This window comes from Eptesicus fuscus, chromosome 7 (assembly GCF_027574615.1).
Source record: "Eptesicus fuscus isolate TK198812 chromosome 7, DD_ASM_mEF_20220401, whole genome shotgun sequence".
In the NCBI taxonomy this organism is placed as follows: domain Eukaryota; kingdom Metazoa; phylum Chordata; class Mammalia; order Chiroptera; family Vespertilionidae; genus Eptesicus; species Eptesicus fuscus.
In genome coordinates this window covers 100256945-100280377 of record NC_072479.1, presented here as the reverse complement: position 1 = coordinate 100280377, position 23433 = coordinate 100256945, and the positions used below count along the sequence as shown (strand labels likewise).

Sequence of the window (23433 nt, the reverse complement as noted above, 5' to 3'; positions counted from 1 at the left end):
GGAGACAAATTGGGTCACGTCTTTGTGGAAATGATGAGAGAATTGGGTCAGAACTGTGGGGGAGAAGGCTCGAGAATTGGGTCGAGTCTTTGGATAGAAGGGGGAATTGGGTCAAATGTGAATGTGGGTGAAAAGAGGGTAGTAGAAGGTGATAGAGAGAGTGGGCTGATTCTCTAAGATCAGAGGGGAAGGGGGACAAGACAGCAGCTTTGATCCACACTGGGGTTAAAAATTGAGTTTCTGTATTATGCTCATCTCCTCTCAATTCCATTGACTTTCGGGCTCCCCTCATATAACGTTAGACAAGTAAGGCTTTCCTTTTCTTACCCCAAATTGTGGGTCATAAATCTCCACCAGGACAAGGTGTAATTCATTCTTCAGCACTTTGCAAGCCAACCAGTATTAGCATTTGGGGAGGTAACAATTCTGTAAGTTGACATGGCCTCGTTTTACCTGGAATGTAAGCCTGGTGAGCAGCCGCCCTCCCTTTGGCCTTCAGCATATCAACAAATTCAACCCATCCTCTCCTCTTCCCACCACTGGCATCACTGCGTGACCACCCATGACTCGCAGCCTCAAAATACATTTGTAAACAAAAGCTGGGTAATAAGTTCATTTAAGCGGCCTCCAAACTGGCTTTGTTCAAATCCGTGCAATCATGGGGCAAACCACAACAATACTCAGAATTGTGCTTGAAAGGAATTTGCTTTTATTAATTTGCTGAGTTTCTATTGGCTACTTTAGCTGAATACAACTGTTCTCAAGGCAGAAACAGAATGTGCAATTCACAACTCTGTCCGCTGTGACACTCTACCAAGAAAATATATTAAATCCACAGAACTTTATTAGGAGTGAGCAGAGCCATGGGGTCAGCGCATATTTCTCTGGCAATTCCAGTTTCGTTTATGCCCATGTGGGTTAAGCGGGGTTTCTGTTGATGTGTTCAGTACTCTCATGACCTGCCGTGTCCTCCCGGGAGCTATGCTGGAGTTATAATGAGCCTGCTCAGCTGGGGCCACATTGGTCAAATCTGCATTTCGGCTTCTTCTGAGAATTCCTTCCTATTGACATGGATCACGGTGATTAATGAGATCAGCTTGTAATGGGCCCTGTGGTGTGTGGACCATTCTGACCCACCCGGAGAAAGATGCTCGCGTAGGCAGTACCTGTGGTAGAGAAACCATCAACACAACCCTGTGGACCAGAAAGTGCTTAAGAAAGGAAAGACCAAGACCTCAATGCTTCCTGTGCTAAAGGAGATATTTGGTGGAATTACAGCGATAGATACCTGACACTTTTAGATCAAATAATTTGACTGGTTTTTCTTGACTCTTGGAATCTTTGAATGCTGGAGGATCTTGCAGACTCTGAAAGCCTTCGCCAGGAAATGAGGCGAGAGAGGGACTAAAAGGGAGTTGTTCTCTGCAATTCAAATCAAACCTCATTTTCTTCTGCAGTTATTTTAAGTCATTCATTATGATTTTTCCTCTGAAGGGGAGGCTGATGCTGTAAGACTGGCAGAACCAAAGAGGACACTGAAGTATTATTCCTGCTGCAATTTCAGATGAATTTGGTGCTGACAAAAGATTTTAAAAATACACACCCGCACATGCACGCGCGCGCGCGCACACACACACACACACACACACACTCATACACACTTCATAATACAAGCAGCAGAAAGAGAGACAAGTCTTCCACGGGCAGCTGAGGGAAATGAGGTCCTTGCCGTTTTTCCAGGGCACTCACTAGGGCTGGGGGAAACTGGAGTCCCCATTTCATAGCAGAAGATCTAGGTCCTCGATGGGCCTGGAAAGCTATGGAAGCTCTGTCCCAGAGGACATGAAGCGGGGCCCCATGCAGACCCTCAGGGCACCCAGTTCCAGCACAGGGGCCTCCTGGTGTCCCAGGAAGCACCATGCACCCTGACCTTTGGACCCACAGGAAGGCTGGGAATGTACATATGCTCAGAATATCCCCAAAGTTGCTTATTGACCATTTAGCGCTTTGCAGAACACTGAGATCCTAACACACGAATTCACCTTAGACAGTGGGGCCGGTGATAGTTTTGAGCTTCTCCCTGGAACATATCAGCCTATAATAGTCCGTCAGTCAGAGCCCTCATCAAGCAAATGCCAATTCCCAGCCATAGGCCTCCGGAAAGGGTATGAATTATTTAAGCCAATCAGCTGTCAATGAGTGGAACAATTATGGGGGTCAAATCCAAGGGGAACACAGAATGGTATTTGCAGCCTGCTTGGAGATTGTCAGATTAATTTCCACTTATTTATTTCTGACCTTACAGAAAATGTATTACCACAAGGTCAAAACATCTCTCTCTTCTATGATTTTAGAACTGCAGAAGCAGAGAGAGACCAGCAGAGTAAAGCACATGGACGTTGACCTGGCCTGCAATTCCAGCCGCCCTGCTCTTTGGGCAAATGATTTAAATTCACTGAGCCTCAGTTTCCCCTTCAGAGAAATAGGTATGAGGAGACCTGCTCTGAGAGAGTGGTCAGGACAATGAACACATTGCAAGTAAAGCCTATTACACAAGCTCAATTACTTAGCTATTATGATAACCATTCTTTTCATAACAGCTCAGCGAGATTGTCAGGTTATAAAAATACAACCTTAAAAACAGATCCCTCCAAACATATCAACTAGTCAGGAGATGCTAAGCTGTATCATCTACATTTATAATTTGTATTGAATTTTATTTGTTATTGACAGTATAATTTAGTGTGGTAGGTGGAAAGTTGGGATTGTAGAACTTTGGGTTTCAAACAACTGGCCCTAATCTATCAGTTTTCCCCTTAATTCTCTTCTCACCTTTGCCCTCCCAACAACAGTCCATCAGGGTCTAGTCCAACGCCTCAGAGCTAGTCCTGGTATCTGGCACACAGTAGGTGCTTAACAAATGTTTGCTGTTGCTTTTTTGAATGAATGAGGCTAGTAAGGAGAATCTTATAGTTAAATCAGTGTTCTGTGAGAGCTGAGAGACAGAGAATGAGACTTGACCCCTGCATTCAAGTAGTTGTAATCTAAGTATGGAAAGAGAGCAGTCACACGAGCATGCACACACGTCCACACACATGCACACACACTCAACCATTGGACTCGGATTGTAATGGGAGTTCAGAGAGAACTTGCTGGAGGAGTCTAGACAAAGCCATGCCCTGAAGGGTGCATAGGGTCTACAGACCTGAGGCAGGTGGTCGACCTGGGGTGGGAGGGCAGGGAACCTGGATCACCCAGGAGCTCTGGCTGGTGCATGAGCAGGACGAGGGGTGAGCATGGGAAATAGGACACAAGGAGGAGGAGGAAGAGAGGGGCTGAGAGCCCGGAAGAGGGGCAACAGCCCCGAAACATTGAGCCTCGGTCCCCTCCCCTGTAAACTGGGGGTAATAGTATCACCTGCCTCCTGTACTGTGCAGAGACCTGAGGAGTCTGTGCACTTAAACAGCCAAAACAGCACCAGGAATGGGGCAGGAGCTGGCATGCTCACTGTTGAGTGGTGGCAGTTAACCTTATCCTTGGAGATCTTGGGAAGTAACGGTGTGGATGAACTGTTTTAGGAAGCCAAGTTGGCAAAGCAAAAAGCCAAGATAATTACCAGATATCTAGGCCAGAAGAGAACTGATTAGCATCGCTCTGTAAGGCACACTTAACAACACCCAGTGACCTAATTTCTCAAAGGAGAAACCCGAACCCTCATCTTATTCCTCCCTGTTCCAGAGGCGAAGTGATGGCAAAATGCAGAATCCCCTCCTGGCTCTTTGTCTCGAAGGGTTTTAACCAAAGAAACAAACTAAACAGTCTTTCAGGTTCTTAACATTTCCCCATCGCTGGATGTGCTTACTTTATAATAATAACAGGTCACGCGTGCCCCTTCTGGCCTGCACTTTCTCCTTTAAAAAGTGTCAGATGCATTCAGCAGCCGCTGACTGGGGCATGGAGCTAAGTACTGGGCAGGACTGGGGGTTCAGAAATGATAGGGCCTGGGCCCTATTGAGTGGGGTGAATGGTCATGCGAATAGCTCAGAAACATGAAATCATTAGAGGACAGTCCGGGCCCAAATCTAGAGGCACAGAAGAGGAAGTAGTGAATTCCAAGGAGGACACAGGGTCAGAAAGTTCTGTCCAAAGTGGGAGCTGAGTCTGAAAGCTGATTCCATGTTGCATCTGGGTGGTGTGGGGGTCCTGATGAGGAAGGAGGACCAGCAAGGCCCAGAGGGATGAGAGAGCAAGGTGCTGACAGGGGCTGCTGGTCACTGGATCCAGTGGGGATGCAAAGATGGACAGAGGGAGCAATGATACAGAAAACTAGAACCGGCAAAGGCTAGATTGCAAATGCCTCAAAGCCAGCTAGGATATGTGGCTTTCCTTTAAGGGCAACAGAGAGCCTCCACTCCTGGGTTTTAAAGGGGGCGTGGTATACACAGATTTAAAATAATGACAAAAAAATAAAATAAAATAAATAATAATGACAAAATATCATGTTAATTGAGCATTTACTATGTGCCAGGCGCTGTGCCAAGTGCTTCGTGCATATTGGTTCATTCGGTCTTAATGACAACCATGAGTCTGGATATCTACTTCAAGCCTCACCTAGAGATGAGGAAATGGATGTCCAGAATGGGCAAGTAATCTGCCCAGGGACACACTGTATAGGAAGGGGCATACCACGCTTCAAACCTAGGCAGCTTGGCTCCAGGGTCCACATGCTAGTCAGCAGGCTCCATTGCTGCCAGAAAAGTCACTCTGCATGTGAAAGTGAAGACTGGAGTGAAGCAGGGAGGTGCTTGAAATAAATCCCACAAGCCACCCAAGTCTTCATTGTCACTTTCCTTCACTACTCTCCTTCCTTCTGACCAGTCTCTTCCCATCAGCCTCTCTGCCCTACCTTGGTGTCCTCCCAATGGGACCTCCCACTCTCAGCAGCTCCCTCTGGGCACCAGCCAGACCTTTCAGGGGGTGTCAGGCTCCCCGCACACCAGGCGTCCCTTCATCAGAGCTGAGTTGTAAAACCAGGAATCACTTTCTTCCGGGTCTATTCTCTTTACAGTTTAGCTTGAAACACATGCTCTTCTCCCTGGAAGTTCCTGTCTTAATGTTGCTTCCTTGTTCTGTAAACACTAGGAGATGATGCTTATGAGAGAACTCCGCTTTATTACATTGCAGTCTAGCAGACATAATCAAATCAGGCCTTACTTGAGCACACTTCAACCGGTTCTTCCCCGGTTGCACCACCCTCTCAGCCTGGGTTTCTTAGCCAGCTCTGACAGTAGGTAGAAAGAGAAGGGCCTGGAATCTAGGGTAAGATCCTGGGTCCAGAATCTAGTGTGTGGCCTTGGACAGGCTGGCCTCCTGAGAGAGGGGGTGCAGGTGGTGTCCACCCCTTTGCATTATAAGGTGGCTTTAATGAGATTAACCCTGGGACATCCTGGCTCCTGGAGGAACTGCCCTACTAGAACCCTGGAATGAGTGTAAGCTCGGGGGGAACAAGAACCTCGGCGATCCCCAGCACCCAGAACTGCGTAGGTGGTCAATAAGTACTTCTGAATGAATGAATGTAAAAATGTGCCTCTCCAAGTCTCAGTGTGTGTGTGTGTGTGTGTGTGTGTGTGTGTGTGTGTCTACCCCTGCACTTTCTAGGCTCTTAAACCCTAATGGTAAAACTTGTCATTTCTGTCGCACTTTCCTGAGCCTACCTTGCAATTCCTGACTTACTAACTCGGTGGGATTAGGTCTGCATGATACCAAGTCATGGATTCTTTTGGCCCAGCCATAAGGAAGGAGGACTGGGGAGGAGCCCTCAGCCAGGCGGTGGAGGGCAGTGAGGAATAGAGATGAGGATACTGGTTACCCGATGCTCTCCTTAATGAACTCAGGTGTGCCCTCTCCGATGCATAACGTGTGCCTGTCCCTGCAACCGCCAGCCTGGTTCCTCCTGAGCCTCTTCAGGGCATCGGTGCCCTTGGTTAGAAGCGGGCACACGTGACCGAGCCCGTGTCCTGAATTTTCCTTGTCTTCCAGCCCCCCACAGATGGGAGCTGGGTTAGGGCTGCCTTGTTCTTGCCCAGGACACAGCGGGTCCCTGTGACGTGGCCCTGCTAGACTCTGCACAGTGTCAGGCAGTCATCTGAGGCGCCCAGGGATGCTGGGGACTGTAAGCGATGCAAACTCTTTGGATGTCTGCTTCCCACAGCTGGCGGGAGAGGCCCCCTTGCGACACATTAATAAAGATTAAAGGTCTCTCTAGTCCCTGTGATCTTCGCCATGTCAAAGGGAAAGAGTCATTTTTCCATCCTTCTCTCTGTCGTTTATTAATATTACAAGGTTTTGCTCTAAAAAGAAAGACTCAGGATGCTTGGAGAAGATGGGTATTCTGCGTACTTTAATGTTCCTATCGCTTTGTCACTGCATTTCTTGCTTATGTGGGTAGCAGTCATCAGACATCCGGTCTCCCTGGCCTGAGGGAGAGTATAGCCAGTTCCTCTAAGAACCCCTTGGCATAAACCAAAGACCTTGGAGTTGGGGGCCCCTGAGTAGATGGTTCACAGAAAGCAGAGCTAAGATTTAACGCACAAGGGCTCCTGTGGATTCTGTAGTTTCTGAGCCCTTCCTCTGCGCCAGGCACGGGACCGACAGCACTGGCTGACTCAGGCGAGGTCCCCTCCCACAGGGCTCACGCTCCCCATCAGAAGTTGTCCTAACCAGTGAGAAGGATGGGAGCCTGGGATAGTTGATTGGGATCTATCCTCTTTTTAACTATTATTATTCTAGAAACATATTGTAAGTGCTCAGGATTCTTTCCACAACCATTCCTCGAATCCCTATGTGGCATAGGGCCCTGGTAAATAATAAGCCAAGGTCCAGTAAAAGAGACAAGTAAAAAAGCAAAGTAGAACCAGGTGCCCCATGGCAGACAAACCTGAGTTCAGATCCTAGCTTTTCAACCTCAAAATGGGGACAAGCAGGATTGTGCTGAAGAGTGCAGGGCACAATGGAAGTGGGTGTATAAAGAGCCTTGCAAGTGCCCCAAGACGGCATGTGCTGAGTAAACCAAATCCACTATCACTGTGCAGGGGGTGCATGACTGGGTAGAGGGTCATGCACTCCCGTGCCTAGGCAGGAAGGAAGGCTTCCTGGAGGGGGAGGCACCTGAGCTGAGAGGGTATGAGGATAGGGTGAGTGTCTGGGTTACTCCCACTGGTCAACCTCACCTCCATGTTTAGTTCACAACCCACACCGGCTAACCCCTGGAGCCTCTTATGGGTGAGAAGTGGATGAGTCAGTCAGGCATGCACACTGCCCCCTCTCACCTGGACTAGGTGGGGGGCCCAGGCTGGCAGAAGGAAGGAGGCCATCGCGCTGAAAGTGGCAACGTCTTTGTTTGTGTGGGAACTCAGTGCCATGTGCTCAATTCCGCTTGAATCACGTTGGCAACAGTTCCAGGAGCAGCGTGGAGTTTCCTTGTGATTTTCCAAGACAGAAAGTGAGAATGGGCTGGAATAAAACCAGCAATCGAAAGCATCAGAAGGAAAACAATGCCGAAATGCAGCAGATGCCTATGTGTTCTTTGCATCTGAGGGCTGCCTTGCCAGGGGGCTGCTCCATCAGGGGACTCTGTCTCCATGGGTTTTCGTCCCCACGCAAGGATGGGGGTGGGGTTCCTATTTGACTCAAAAGGGAATTCAGCAAATATTTGCTGAGCAGCCCCTATGTTGTGCCAAGTCTCGCCGTGGGCACTGGGGACCAGAGATGACTCAGGCACATCCCTGCTGTGCAAGAGCTCACAGCCTAGTGAGGGACAGTGACACGTGAACATACAACTACACCAATAGGACGGCACAGGTATGTACTAGGCTGATCTGAGAGCTAAGGCTTCTGCAGGTTCCAGGAGCAGCGTCGTGCGGAGACTGCCCCAGTCTGTCCCCTAGAGACTGGGCAGTCAGACCAGGCAGAGAGGTACGGGGCGGGCCACTGGGCCACTGTCCTCCCTGCAGCTTTGGTGGCAAGGAGCCAGGGCAAATGAGTCAGGTTCTTCTGGGGGACTGCTTACTCGGCAGCCAGAGGCAAGAGGAGCTGTGGGGGCCTCCTCTCGGGTGGCAGGTGGGGGAGGGGCTGCATGGGGAGTCAGGGCACTCCCGGTGTTCTTCCTACCTGCTAGATTCCAGCCGTTAGCACAGCTGGGACTTGAAACCAGGTATCTGGTCCCAAAAGCAAAACCCACCCCAGTTCCCTGTCCTCTCCCCATCCTACTCCCACTTTCACCCCTCCTCCAGAATCACCCCAGGGCCTGCTGCTCTGACCCCTCCCACCTGACTCTCCCCCACTCAGGCTGTTCATGGGAAATAACGTGGGTTTTGGCATTGGGAAGACACAGCACACACCCTTAGTTCCTGAGTGACCGTGGGCAAGTTGCCTTGCCTCTCTGAGCCTCAGTGTCCCCATCTGTATGATGGAGATGGAGAGGCCTCTAGGGAGTGAGGCGTGTTAAAGAGCTAATAGTGCTACGGCAGAGCCAGTTCTAAGCAGTGTTAGCCTCCCTCCTGTCCTTTGCTCCTCAGTGACAATGCCATCAGGATCCCTATGGTGACCCGGCTTCCACCCACACATGGCCCCCACCCCACTTCCCACTCCCACAGGGCTCCATCCTAGGGAGACAGGTTGCTCATCCTCAAAAGGATGGAGCCCCGCCTTCATCAGGAACCCCTCAGCGGGACTGTGTCCACACCTGTTGGGGTGTGGTTGGTACTTTCTGCCACAACCATCGCCTAGATTTCCAAAGGCCATGAGTTTCCTACCCACAGTATAAAGTGGTATGTCCTCTTCTGACTGGGCTGCCCCCCTTGCGAAGAAGCCACATGCCAGAGAGAAAGGGGTGTTCACTTTGGAGAAGCACCTTCAGGCTCACACTCCCCTCGGCCCGCACCTCTGCAGACTCAAAGGTGGTCCTTCAGCTCCTGTGACACACAAACCCCTTCCCTTCACCGCTGCTCCCCGAGCCCAGACACAACTCCCCACCCAGCCCTCCTCCTGCTGGGCTCCATCTCAGTGTCCGTGGGAAGCCGGTCCCGACCACCCCACCTCCGCCCCAGCACTGCACCCTGTAATTTCCTTCATGGCACCTGCGCAGTCTGTGACTGCTTCATCGGTCTGTTACTTTGTTCACTGCCGGCATCCCCCATAGACTGGAAGCTCCGTGAGAGCAGGAATGCTCCTGCTTTAGCCACTGCCAGATGCCCAGTACTGAGCAGGGCCTGGCATGCAGATATGAACATGCTGAAGGAAGGAACTAAAGAGCTGATGGAAGAGGAAGGCAGGCCTAGGTCTGAACCCCAGCCCAACACTTAGCAGCCGTGAGATAGTAGTAAACTATCTAGCTTCTGAGCTTCATTGTCCTCATCTGTAAAATGGGATAGTAATAACCATTTCAGGGATCTTTCAAGGTGCTCTCATATGTGAAATGCCCAATATGAGTGAGTGCTGCTCTCTGCTCATCTTCCCTCCCCCAGGTCCCGAATGGTCCCTAACAGTCAGTCCCGTAGTGCCTGCCCTCCCTTCTCAGTCTGGGCAAAGGCAGCGTGTTCCCTTCATGTTACAGGAGGAATCTGCCCTGACCTTGGTTCTTGTCCTGGTTTGAGATCCAAAGGCCAGGGCCCATCTTCCTCCCACTCAAGGTTAGAGTGCCCCTCCTTTATACCTGCCACACTCGTTCTTGGGCCATTTGCTGTTCACTCGTGTGGCTTTGTGAAGTCTCTGTCCATATTTGTTGCCCCTATATTTGTTCTGTAAGGATTCCCCCGGCCTCACAGGCAGCTTTATTGCAAACCAGTATATGCTGTGATAAATCCATCACAACGCACTTGTATATGACAACCCAGGGGGGTGCTTGACAGCCCCCTGGAAATGACAGGTCTATAGGCTCATCCCCCAAACACGAAGTCCCTGCCGACCCACGCACTCCCCGGGCCTCTCGGGGGCCTTGGGTCCTCAGCACAGTTGGAAGTGGACGAGAACTTGAGATTTGCTTTGTTCCCCCGGGGGCACCAGAACCACACCATTTACTGTACGACCTGCCTGGCTCCCTAGGGCCCCAGAGCCCTGGGTGCCTGCTGCATATTCTAGAACCAGCCGCTTCCCCTCCCGGGGTCATGGCAGAGGAAACACACAAACCCCAGGAGGTCCTCCTCATCACAACATTGTCCATGCATGGCCAATCTCATTGTGCCCAGTAAAAAAAAAAAAAGTTTTAATATTTGTAAAACTCAAAACTCTGAGGAGTTTTTTTAAAATTTTAGGCAGAGTGTCAATCCAGTGTCCAGCACCATCCAATTTAGAAAGTAACATCTGATGAAGATAAACTCCTCGATCCAGAGAACACCCAAGTGAAGGCGGTCCCAGCACAGTGTTCCCAGCCTGACTTCCAGGCCAGCCCTCCACCCCTTCTCCACTCAGACAGAGGCTTCCTGAGCCCAGGCCTAGCTCCTCTCTCCTCATGTGTGCCCTATGCATCTTCCGGGGCCAGTGACCCTCTTCCTTTAGCTGGGTTCTGTATACCTTCCAGTCTAACCACAAAGCACAATCTCCTCTCTGTCCATCCACTGTCGCACTGAAGACATGGATGCCTGGGTTGTCTTTTACTCAGCTATCCTTCCACGCCCAGAGCCTGCTGATCTCTCGTAGAAGGCAAAGGGGCAAAAATTAAACATTAATTCTTAACAATTAAGGCACAGAACATAAACACAATCATTTCATCAGCTCAGCATGATCACAGCGAACATCACAAACCAAAGCACATGCCACATGGAAACAACCCACCGACGACCTGTAAAAGCTCTAGACACATATTCCATGTTTACTTGTGTGGCTTTGTGAGGTCTTTGTCCATATTTATTGCCCCTGTATTTGTCCTGTAAGGTCAAACCCTGACTTACGGTGCCAGGCCAGGCACTAGGATGCAATATGGACAGAGCAAACAAGCAACAACAAACTGAAAAATCTATTAAAACCAATAAATGAAGGGCCCCACATTCTACTGAAGATAGACAGACAATAAAATAAAAAAGCAAAATGTAGGTCAGATGGAGATAAGTGCTATGGAGAATTTAACAGAGAAGGGGCAGGCCGAGGAGCTGCCATTTCGCCCAGGGAGGCCAGGGAAGGAAGGCCTCAGTGAAGTAAGGGAAAGAGCCACAAGGATATTGGGGTGGAATCTAGCACCTCAGGAGAAACAGGGATGTGCTGGGTGCGTTTGAGGAAGTGCAAGGACACCAGGTCCCTGGAGCTAAGGGAGGCCAGGAGGCAGCAGGGGCCAGGTTGAAAGGACTTGGGCTTTTGCTCTGGTGTGATGGAAGCCACTGGGAGGCTTTGAGTAGAGGAGGGTCAGGATCTGGTTGGTGGGTGGGGAACAGACCACAGGGACCAGAGTGGGAGCAGCAAGACCAGTCAGGAAGCCTTTACAACATCCCAGTGAGCCAGGATGTGGCTGGGATTGTAAGGATTGGAGAGGTGATGGGAAGTGGCTGGATTCGGGCTGTGTCTGAAGGTGAAGCCAGCAGGATTTGCTCTGGACTGAATGTAGATTATGAAAGACAGGAGTCAAAGATGAATCTACGTTTGGGGGTCCAACTTAGTTGTCATCTGCAAACTTGTCAACGCATAGTCTTTCCCTCCCCTGAATCATTTATAAGAAAGATGACTACAAGAGCCCAACATTCAGCTCCCATAAGTAATAGGTTAGACTCTATTTACTAGACGGCTCCACCTATACTACCTAAATGTGGTCAGAGACCTTACTATGAACCTATTAAAGAGATTTGAAAGACAAGTAAATTGCACCCATTGGTGGTAGCTCATTCATTTGTTCAACAAAACATTTCCTGAGTGCCTAGCAAGTGCCAACTACTGTGGTCTTAGCTATGGGTTGACTCTATTCAGACCAATAGAACATGGCTGGTCTCTCTTCTCTAGAGTCTTAGGCCAAGGAAGGGAGACAAACATATAAACTGACAAATTGCCATACAGGGAGGTGAGTACTAGAATAGAACCATGAACAAACCGGTGTGGGGACGTCAAAAACCTAAATACCTGACGCAGGAGTAGAGAAGGGCTTCACTTGACCCAGATTTTAATGACTTAATCAAAACATCAGGTAGAATAGTTGATATTCTCCTTACAGGAACTATTCTACCAAAAGTCCAGTAGCCTGAACTTGTGTAACTCATACAAATAACAGAATGCTGCTCAGCAAAGAGTCACATATGAAGAAGTTGGTCAAAGAGCAATTAAAATGGAATTCCAACCCTGTGGGAACACTAAAGAGGACTCAACTCATAACCCACAGAGGCACCTCTTGCTTCTCCAGCCTCCTACATCAATGCTGAAATTCTCTGGCCCAGCCCCAGCACTCTGTTCTCTGCCTCCCGAGAGAATCACTGATCTGCTGCCTCCTGCATGCCCCCTACTGGGGATTGAGCCCACAACCCAGGCATGTGCTCTGACCGGGAATCAAACCGTGACCTCATGGTTCATAGGTCAATGCTCAACCACTGAGCAACACCAGCCTGGCTAAAGGACCCTTTTGAAACTCTTGTAGCTAAAGCTCACCCTGAGCCCAGAACATGTCTGGATTAAACTGAAACATGTTCATAAGGCTGAGGCTAAGACAGCACTTCTTAATGGACTGACATATCTGTTTTTTAACTTTTGACTTTTGAAGGTCATGGCTTTTGCCACAGTTATCTCCCAATATATATATATATAACAATGAGCAGTGTCATAATGGACTTCTTGTAAGTATGGGTTTTAAGACTACAGGAAGAAAAGGGACCATGGGAAATCAAGCATGCCCAAATTCACTCATTATTACAAGATGAAATAGGAATAAAACCGTTCCTCAAAGAAAAAGGTTGACTTTCCTTTAAAAATATGGGAAACATTATTAAATGAGGCAGATATGAGTTTGATCCATAGCTCTTGCAGGTATGAAAGCTGAATTACTTTATTTGTTCTAAAACAAATTAAATCTACCTCTAAAAGTACTCCAACACACACACACAGTTCTTAGAGAGAGAGAGATATATATACATATACATATACATATACATATACATATACATATACATATACACTGAGTGGCCAGATTATTATGATCTCTGAACGCATAATAATCTGGCAACTCAGTGTATACCCTATATAATAAAAGGCTAATATGCAAATTGTCCCCTCGACCAGGAGTTCGACCAGCAGGCAGGCCGGCCGACCGTCTATGTCCCCTCCCCCTGGCCAAGCTGGCCGGACCCCACCCACGCATGAATTCATTCACTGGGCCTCTAAAAAAATACACACACACACACACACACACGCACACACACACACACACACACACACACACACACACACACACTGAGTGGCCAGATTATTATGTGTTCAGAGATCATCAAATCTGGCCATTTAGTGTATATATATAATCTATCATGTCTTTCTCTCCCATTGTCATGGAAGAATCCTTGAAGTTCTATAAGAATCTCTAAGAAAGGGCCTGTCATCTCCTTGTCCATGTTCCTAGTCCTGAAGGTGGGCATCTCCACTGCTTCCACAAGCTTAGAAACAGGGGAGGGCCAGGCTGGGAGCCTGGTGTAAATATCCCCCACGGAGCCCTGGGCCTTTAGGGTCTGCACATGCCTCTGCCTCTCCAGGTTGGTTCTCCTTGACCTTTCACAACCCTTGGAGCCCTTCTCATTTGTCAGTAGATGACCTAGCGCTGCCTGCAGTCTGTGAGCCGAGCTGGACGCCACAGCCTCCAGTGCACAGAAGCCACGCAGGTAGCCTAGTGGCAGAAGCATTCCAGGTGGGAACTGTGGGCAATTGCACAACACAGGCCCCAGGAGGCAACCCAGGTCAGCTCCAGCCAACTGACACACTGCAGGCCCAAGGCTGCAGGATCTTTTGACTTTTCAATATTCAAATTTGTATGTGAAACCTCCCCATTTTTCAATGTTAGTAATTCATCCAAATTAGAATAAAGAAATACCACGTGGGCCAACTGTGCTTGCCAAACAAAGCTGCTCTGCTTACAGCCTGGGCCTTCCAGCACGGGTCACACTGCAGCCCACAGCCCATGCCATTACTGTGCCCCTGAGGCTTGTCTGCCTCCTCGGGATGAGGTGTGAAAACTAACTATCCAGTGAAGATCCAACCCACATTAATTGCTCAGCGGGGTATCCTGCCCCACATTCACTCATCCAGCAACATTCCTGAGCACCTGCTATGGGCAGCTTGATGGGGATGGGATGCAAAGACCTAGCTGTGATCCCGGCCCTTCTGACCATACAGCCCTGTGGGCAAAAGAGACATCAATCAAGATAGCACACCAATTGCTGCCCAGTCACTGCTGTGATAAGTCTTACAGAGAAGAGGCACATGTAGGGTGGGGGAGCAGGGGAACAGGGGGGAAGAAAGGAGGTCCATAAATAATAAGGAAATTTTGTTCAGGGGTTCAGGAAAAGGGCTGAGGTCTGAGGGTGAGCAAGAGTTAGAGGGAGGCCCTAACCGGTTTGGCTCAGTGGATAGAGCGCCAGCCTGCGGACTAAAAGTTCCCTGGTTCGATTCCGGTCAAGGGCATGTATCTTGGTTACGGGCACATCCCCAGTAGGAGGTGTGCAGGAGGCAGCTGATTGATGTTTCTCTCTCATCAATGTTTCTAACTTTCTATCCCTCTCCCTTCCTCTCTGTAAAAAAAAAATACAAATATATATATATATATATGAGTTAGGGGGAGTAAAGGGTATTCTGGAAGCAGGGGACAGAAGGGTTTTAAATGCAAAAAAACAAAAACATGTTAGCAAGGTCCAAAGAAGGCCAGGAGGCTGCATTACAGAGAGGGAAGGCAGGATGTGACAGAAGAGTTGGACAAAGCCAGCTCAGCTCAGGCAGGTCCTTGAGGTCATGCTAAGAACTCTGACCTTCTTTCTGGGCTCTATGGTTAGAAGGCAGTAAGTATGGGGAATGCTTGCAGGGCATGTATGGGGATGTTGGAGACCAGTTGGAAGAGTGGCATTTCCTGAGAGTCAGAGGCTGGGGAGTAGCAGATTGGGGGCTAGTGGAGGTCAGGAGCACAGCTGAGGACACGTCAAGTTTGAGATGCCCGAAATGAAGATACCGAGTTGAGAAGGCCCTGAGGTGTGTTCAGTCTGAAAATTAAGAAGGCAAGAACCAACTCGCATAGGGATTTGTAGACCATGGAAGTAAGCTTGGATTTTTTTGATTTTTTGATTTTTGTAAAATGGGAAATCACAGAAGACTTTTTAGTACTACCTAATTTACTTCCAGAAGATTGTGCCGACAACTGAGGGAAGAATGGAGGAGATGGGTGGAAGGGAGAAGACCCATCGGGAAACCTTTGCACGCAAGATGATGGTTAAGATTAGGATGTTGGGGATGGAGAAAAGGAATACATTTGGGACAAGACTTGCTGATGGATGCATCGTGGCTGGTACAGGAGAGAAGAAAGAAGCAGAGAGGATCTCCAGGGTTCTGTCTTGAGGAAATGGAGGCTGTGGCAGAGGGCTATTTACTGAGATGGTGAAGGGAAAATTAAAACTTCAATTGCATTGGGAAATGCAATTGAATAAGGTGTTACTTGGGCAGGGAAATGATAACAAATGCTCTCCCAGGGGTCCTGGAAATGGGAGGGCAAAGAGGGATATGGGTAAATGATAGGTAGTTTGAGGCAAAGGGAAGACGTGTTCCCAGTGTGGACTTGCTTGGGGCACTCTGAGTAAGGTTGTCCTGGAATATAAGATATAAACCATGAATGGCAAGACAAGGTAGAAATGCCAGCAGGAACCCTGTGAGGGAGGGTTGTTTATTTCATGTTACGAAGAGCAATGGGTGTCTAGGACATTCTGCATGGATGGATTCTGGATTATTTATTTCACTGATAAAGGACTGTCATTGTACAATTGCATGGTAATTTTTTCCCAATGCTTGATTTGAAAATCATGTGCTCTTTTTACATTTTCTGTTTGCATTTCATTATAAGCCTCTTGGATACTTGCCATGACTTGATGGCATCATTTCATAAAGGACTTAACTGATACTGGGGGGGGGGCGGGAAACTGCATTATTTCTCAAGTTGATACCAAGGATTTGCTGGGAGAAGAGCTGGGCAATGCTATTACGTGCCTGGCGCACACCTGCCCAGTAGTTAGAAAATAAACGTTTGAGCATATAGATTTTTTCCCTCTAGCTCTGCTTTATTAGAAAGAGATCTTAAGTTTATCCCAGAGTTACTCACTCATTCATTTATTCAACAAATTTTTAAAAATAATTACTTTGTTCCCTTTGTTCCAGGAGAGCCTAAGCTCTGGGGATCAAGTGGGGAGCAAACAATACACACACACACACACACACACACACACACACACACACACACACACACTGCTAAGTGTTGTGAAGACAAAGCCTGGGGAATTAGGAGAGTATGTAACCAGAGGTTTAGCTCACCTGGAGGAAGCTGGGCTTTAAGGGATGACATGGTAATCAGGTAAAAGGTGAGGAAGAAAAGAGTGTTCTAGGCAGAGGTATGGGCATGTGCAAAGGTCCTGAGAGCAAATTGAGATAATTAAGGACCAAGAAGGAAGGCGAGTGACTTCCAAAAGTGAAGCAAGACTGGTGGGAGGTGAAACCAAGGCAGATGTTTATTTTTGTTCTTAAAGCAATGGGAACCTGACGGATCTTAAGAAACCAAGAATTGATGTCATAAGATTTGCGTCTTATTTTTTTAATATTCTTTAATTCAATACTATTCCTAGGAATTTAGCTTAAGGATATAATAAAATATGGTAGAAAGTTTCACATTAAAGAATGTTCATTATATAGTCCTGATGTGGCCTCTTCTTTATATCCTAAGTTATAGGACTTCTGTTCAGCTAGTCTTCAGGTGGTTGTCTAGGTTGATTGTGCTATAACTGAATTGTAATCTTCATGTGGACATGGGAGAAGGTGAGTGCAGCGTCCATCTTGCCCGGATCCTAGAGTGTGTGAGTCTGAATCAGCACTTACTAGGTGGGCAAGTGACTCAACCACCCTTTGCTAGCTCTGCTCCCCTGAACGAGGGCAGGGAGACTCCTGGTGGATGTAGACACTGAGTGGCTGGCATGGCCAATGCACCCCAACCAGAGCCAGGGATCAAAATCAGAGGCCAGCAGTCCAAAATCAAGGCATCGGCAGGTTTGGTTTCTCCTTTGTCCTTGGCTTGTGGAAAATATTCAAATATTTGTGGAAAAATATCAAACATAAAACTCAAAATGTATTTTAATAGATGTGTGCAAAAACCAACTGGAAAAAAATAATCTTACTGATGCCTCATTTCTGGGAGACTATAAAATAATTTTCTCTGTAGAGACAGAGCTGTCCTCAGAGTAAGTGTGCCATGCACACTTGGAGAGGGGCTTCTGCTTGGGCCGGAATTTTGGGCCCAGGGGGAAGTTCCACCGCTTCTTTAGGAAGAAGGAAAGCAGTTCTTAGATCCCCAGGCCCGGATGGCCTGTGGCTGGCAGGTGGGAGGGGATCTGGGCAGAGAGTCTCCATCTCTAAGGCTACTGACATTAGTTGGTGAGGCTTGGCCCCAGGTCAATGGCCATTCATGGGGCAAAGAGAACCTGCCATTCTGGGAAACAACAGGCCTCTGGCAAGGAATGAAAGAAGCGGGGACAGAGAAGCCGCCCTCTCTGGCATAAAAGTATCAGTTGCCAGATGCCAGGTGGCATTTCCAAGGCTGGTGGGGTCTCAGGGGCCAGGTGGGGGTCACAGCAGACAGACAGCAGAGCGACAGTGGCTGGGGTGCAAGAGCATATTGCATCTCTCAGGAAGCACCAGCCAGGCCTGTGGCCCCAGTGCTCAGGCCACACTCCTTGAGGACTGTAGAGCGTCTCAGTAGGAGGCTATTCTGAGGACTTGGTGCAGGATTTTGCTTGTGTTCTTAGGTGATTTTCGAGAAGGTTCAAGGAAGCAGGGCTTTGCTCTGAATGGGGTGTTCTCATGATGTGGGTGTAATTCTGATTGAGCATCTGTGTTAGTATGCTCAGGCTGCTACAACAAACTTCCACAGACTGGGTGGCTTAAACAACAGACATTTATTTCTCACAGTCCCCGAGGCCAGCAGTCCAAAATCAAGGCATCGGCAGGTTTGGTTTCTCCTTTGTCCTTGGCTTGCAGAGGGTCACTTTCTTACTGTGTCCTCACATGGCTGCCCCACCATGCCTGAGTGCCCCTGATGTCTGTTTTTAAGATTCCCATTTTAAATTACCCCTCCAGTAATTTAAAGTGCAGATGAAAAGATAAGAATAAGCAAGGATGACTGAGGCAGGCCTGTGAGGAGGCCACTGCGGCTGTCCAGATAAAGCCGATGGTGGCCTGGTCTGGAATGGTGAGTAGAGAGGGAGCAGAGCGGAAAAATTTGATAGGTAAATCAATAGGACTGAATGCAGCTAAGCAAGTGATAGCATCCCTAAGAATTTTAAATGAAGACATGCCAGAATCATTTGACTTATTGATCACTTGCAATATAACTAATCCACTAGGAGCAAAAGCTATCCAGATCTGTTGCTGTGAGCTGACGATGACTGGGTGGCTGGAATACATAGTATCATTGCTGCCCCCACCAAAGGCTGTAAGAAAATATAAAACAAGGCTCCCTACCCTCATGTAGTAATACCCACCTCATTCATTCATCCTTTCCTTTACTGATTACTATATGAGAAATCTCATAGCATACAGATATTATGGGAGCCCAGAGGAGAACATCAGTGTCTGCAGCTGGGAGATGTAGGCAGGGGGAAGAAAAGGATGGGGAGAGCTGGTGAGATTCCCAAATTGAACATAAGAGCATACCACTAGAATATCTAGGAGGTATGTGGTGTGACTGGCACCCAGGATGCCTGTTGGGGAGTAAGAAAATGGCCGCTATCCCAGAATGGTTTTACATTTATTCATATACAAGAGGAAATTATTTGCTCTTTTTTTATAAACTAAAATAGACTTCTTAGATTTTGTGAGATTTTTTTTAATCCCCATCCAAGAATATTTTTCCATTGATTTTTAGAGAGAGCGGAGGGAATGGGGAGAGAGAGAGAGACATCGATCAATTGGTTGCCTCCCAAATGCACCCCAACCAGAGCCAGAGATCAAACCTGCAACCAAGGTAGGTGCCCTTGACCTGGAATTGAACCTGAGACCCTTCAGTCCATGGGCTGATGCTCTAACCCCTGAGAAAACCAGCCAAGGCAGATTTTTAAGATTTTTAAAATCAAATACACCTGACTGCAAATCAATTTTTGTGAGGCTATACATAAAACTTGGCTGAGGAACAGCTAATAGTAGCAAGGATAGCAATCTTATCTGATTCAGATTTCATCACCACTTGAACAGCTTGCAAACAAGATCTTGTGTTCTTTCTCTGTGTAATGCTCAATTTTCATTCCAGTGAACTTGGTGTGTGTTCTTTGTTTTATTTTGCTTTTCCAGTATGCCAGGAGTGATGTCATTATTTCAAACTTGAATTAGGAAACAGAAACATTAAAGGAAAGTGGGTACATTTCATCAATAGTGGCCAATCATACCTATAAAACAGGTATTTCCCTCAAAAGTAGGAGGAATAGTGAAGAAAAAAAGAAAAGCATATATACTTATAACCATGGAAAGATATTTCTGAGATGTGAGCTTGCTATTATCATTTCACACTTTTACAAAATCAAGTCAAGCCAAAATTTTTGATAGATTTGTAGGTGGAGGCACCCAACACATGATTTTAATGTTGGAGTTTATGTCTATCTCTAACTTCTTTTCTTTCTATTTCAAATTTTTATTTCAAACTAATGTTGCTCAAATTTTATGATAAATTAATGGGAGGAGTGTTGTAAGCAAAAAACTGACTCTTTAAAGGAAATTTTATAGATAAATATGTATTTGACCTTTTTAAATTTGGATATACTAGTACACAGTGGCTTCTTACAATATTTCTTTTCACATCTGTTCGACTGTGGGAAATAAAGGAGTTGAATGAGGGGAGGCTGCAAAACTAAAAGAGGACATGCTTCATGTACATTTCCCATATGAGATCGGTGTAGCTCCAGAGATACAAGGTCTCTATAAAGTGACAACATCCATAAATGCCAATTTACACAGCACTAATCCACTGCCACGAAAAAAGAAACTCTCCATCTTTTCCCAGTAAACTTTGAAAACAATGACAAGCACATATAATAGTACAGCAACTTGCATTTCTATAGCAACTTTCACTAGAGAATTTCCCAGTACTTTGCAAACAGTAATTAATTAGAGCCTCTAACATCCCCACAAGGAAAACCAGAGATGTGGATATGCATGGAACAATCCCCGATACTGACTCGCTGTCACCTCTGGGGTGGATGAACAGCTGTTGTTTAAGAAGTGTATAGCAAACAGAATTCAACATTTTAGAAAATGACTGGACTTAGTATTCCAAGATGCAACAGAACGTTGGATTTGGTGCAGGCTTTTGTCTTGTCATATAAATGTGATAGAGAGGGATGAGAGCGAGATACTATTTTCTGTGCCATCTGCCATTACCGCATCCCCTAAGGCTGGATCTAGCCCATGGCATGAGGTTCATCACTCCAGAGATGACCTCATTACCAAGCAAGCTATTTTGCCCCAAGGAATGTAACTAACTTTCTTGACAAACACATATATAGGACCTATTACTTGCCAAACACTGTTTTAAGCATTTAGTAACTTTTAACTCATTTGGATCCTCATAGCAACTCTTTTTGAAATCAGTATTGTCATTATTATTGTTGTTACTGCCATTTGAGGAAACTGAGGCATCGAAGGTTTAAGAAATTTCCCCAATGTCACCCAGCTAGTGAGTAGCTGAGCCAACGTAGTCTAGTTCCAGAGTCCACACTATATTCTTTACCCTATGCTCCCTTTTAGGGTCAACATCATCTGCAAATAAACTTGAATGCTTACAAATTGGCATGTTTTCTCAGCTTGGTCATGTGGGTTGTCTCCTTTTTCAAGGAGAGTTTTTGGTGCGCTTCCTCCCCACCCCCCACCCCCGCGCCACGCCCGACCCCCCAGCCCCCCATTCGTAGGTTACCAGTAGTGACTCAGAGGCAAGAAGCCAGTCTAAAAAGAAAAGCACCTCTTGCTTCAGCACCTTGGAGAGCGCCTTCCAGCTGCTTTTCCTGGCAGAGCAGCAGCTCTTGGAGCCCTAATGAGGTTCCATGATAAGAGGGTGAGCCTGAGGACAGCAAGAGCCACGCTAAAAGGGAATTTTTACTACTTGCTAAGATCATACCTTTATGACATCAGAAAATGGGTGCAAATTGTCAGACCAGTTTAAGCCAGGTCATCTTGAGCCTGGGACCTAATAGCTCTGGTTTTCCCATTCTTGGGCTATTGGAATGTCTTGGGCCTAAAAGCTGATGAGTTTCATATTTAATATCCAATTTCCTGCCTGGCTGGTGTGGCTCAGTGGTTTGAGAATCGACCTATAAACGCAGGAGATTACTGTTCAATTCCCGGTCCGGGCACATGCCCACGTTGTGGGCTCTATCTCCAGTGGGGGGCATGCAGGAGGCAGCCGATCAATAATTCTCTTTCATCATTGATGTTTCTATCTCCCTCTCCCTCTCCCTTCCTCTCTGGAATCTGTTTTTGTGGGTTTTTTTTAAATTAACATCCAATTCCCTCTCTTTTCCCCCCTCCCTCCCAGATCCCTGGCAGGAGACTATCTCTCAGGACAATTAGGCTTCTGCCCAGGACCATCGATGTACTTTTTCAGTTTGCCCTGCAGAAAAGGCAGTGACATTTATGGCTAAGACCACAGGCTCTGAATTCAGACTGCCTGAGAATTCATCTTTGCTCTGCCGTTTTCCAGGTGTGATCTTGGGCAAGGTACTTAACTTTTTTAAGCCCCCCTTTTCCAACTGTAAAGCAGGGCTAATATAATGATATGATCATCATCATCATTATCATGATGGTCATAAGATTGTTCTAAGGATTAAATAAGGTACTATAATTAAATACCAGATATGATTATGAGAAGAAATAGGGAAAGTAGTAATGTCCCTTTCTGAACAATGAAATTCTTGTGACTGATATATTTTCCCTCTCTGCCTTGGTTATCCGGGATCTGTGGGCCAAAGTTCCCATTTAGCACTGTCAACTGTATAAGACCCTATGACTTGCTCACTGGTTTTTCTTTTCTTCTCCTCTGGTGCTCACCTTCCCTTCTGATTGACATATTCTTTGAGCCTGATTCTTTCTGTGATTGTATTGTCTATGTCATTTCAAGTCACTGCATGAGATGGCTAGACAGCTGTGGATCATTAGAATATAAGCCCCAAGTGAGCAAAGAATTTTGCTTGTTTTGTTTGTTGCTGAAAGACAGACAGGAAAAGGCAATAGCATCTTCCCATATCTGTTGCTCAGCATAATCCCTTCACTGGGATTTAATACAAGCACTAAGCCAATCGCTTTGCACTGAAGCTGGGTTAGCTAGCTACTACAACTTCACTAATTACCCAGGATTCCACCAGCCCTTGCCAGGCCTACGAGCTGCAGGATGAGTTGCTGTAAGACAGAGTTCACCGTGCAGCCTGCCTTTCCCCTACTGTCTAAGGACAGGAAATGAGGAAGCAGGGTAAGGGGCTGGTTAGGAAAATTCCTCTTTATCAAGATAACTAATCTCAAGGTCTCAGCTGGTGTGGACCCCTTCCCTAAAAAGCTAACAGGGTTTTTACCAATTTGATAGAAATAATAGTGGTAAAATTAGTCGCAGCAAAAACATGCCCTTCTGACTCAGAGACCCAGTGTGTGGGGGAAGCTGTGCCTGTCTGTGACAGGGAGATTGCCCTGGGAAGGGCTGGAAGCTGTGACACAGCCAAAGGCTCAACATTGCTGCTTCTTATGGCAGATGATTAGGCCATCTGAATGTACAGGAGGGCTGTGGGGGGAGACTCAGTCGACTTCCCATCCAAATACAGTAGCTCCAAACGCTCACAAGCTAAGTTCAGTTCCAATTAAACTTAGGTTTCTTGAGTGCTTACTATGTGCCAGGCCCAGGGAATGGCTGCAGGCAGTGGATGTCCAGGTATTTGGTTTTAATAATACAGTTAGAGCCAGGCTGGTGTGGCTCAGCAGTTGAGCATCAACCTATGAGGTAGGAAGTCACAGTTTGATTCCCAGTCAGGGCACGTGCCTGGGTTATATTGTGGGCTTGATCCCCAGTGTGAGGTGTGCCAGAGGCAGCTAATCAATGATTCTCATCATTGATGTTTCTATCTCTCTCTCCTCTCCCTTCCTCTATGAAATACACACACACACACACACACACACACACACACACACACACACACACACACACACACACTA

The 23433-nt window shown here is 47.1% G+C and overlaps 1 protein-coding gene and 1 long non-coding RNA gene across 3 annotated transcripts in view; one reads left to right on the top strand and one right to left on the bottom strand.

Moving 5' to 3' along the window:
- CACNG2 (calcium voltage-gated channel auxiliary subunit gamma 2) overlaps window positions 1-23433 on the top strand; it is a 104257-nt gene that overhangs the window by 23392 nt on the left and 57432 nt on the right. The gene's annotated exons all lie outside the window — the stretch shown is intronic.
- On the bottom strand, window positions 6373-21342 carry LOC129149696 (uncharacterized). The gene is made up of 3 exons (XR_008556546.1): window positions 21200-21342; window positions 7329-7478; window positions 6373-6476 (listed from the first exon to the last, which is right to left on the bottom strand). It is a non-coding gene; the product is annotated as an uncharacterized LOC129149696 (long non-coding RNA).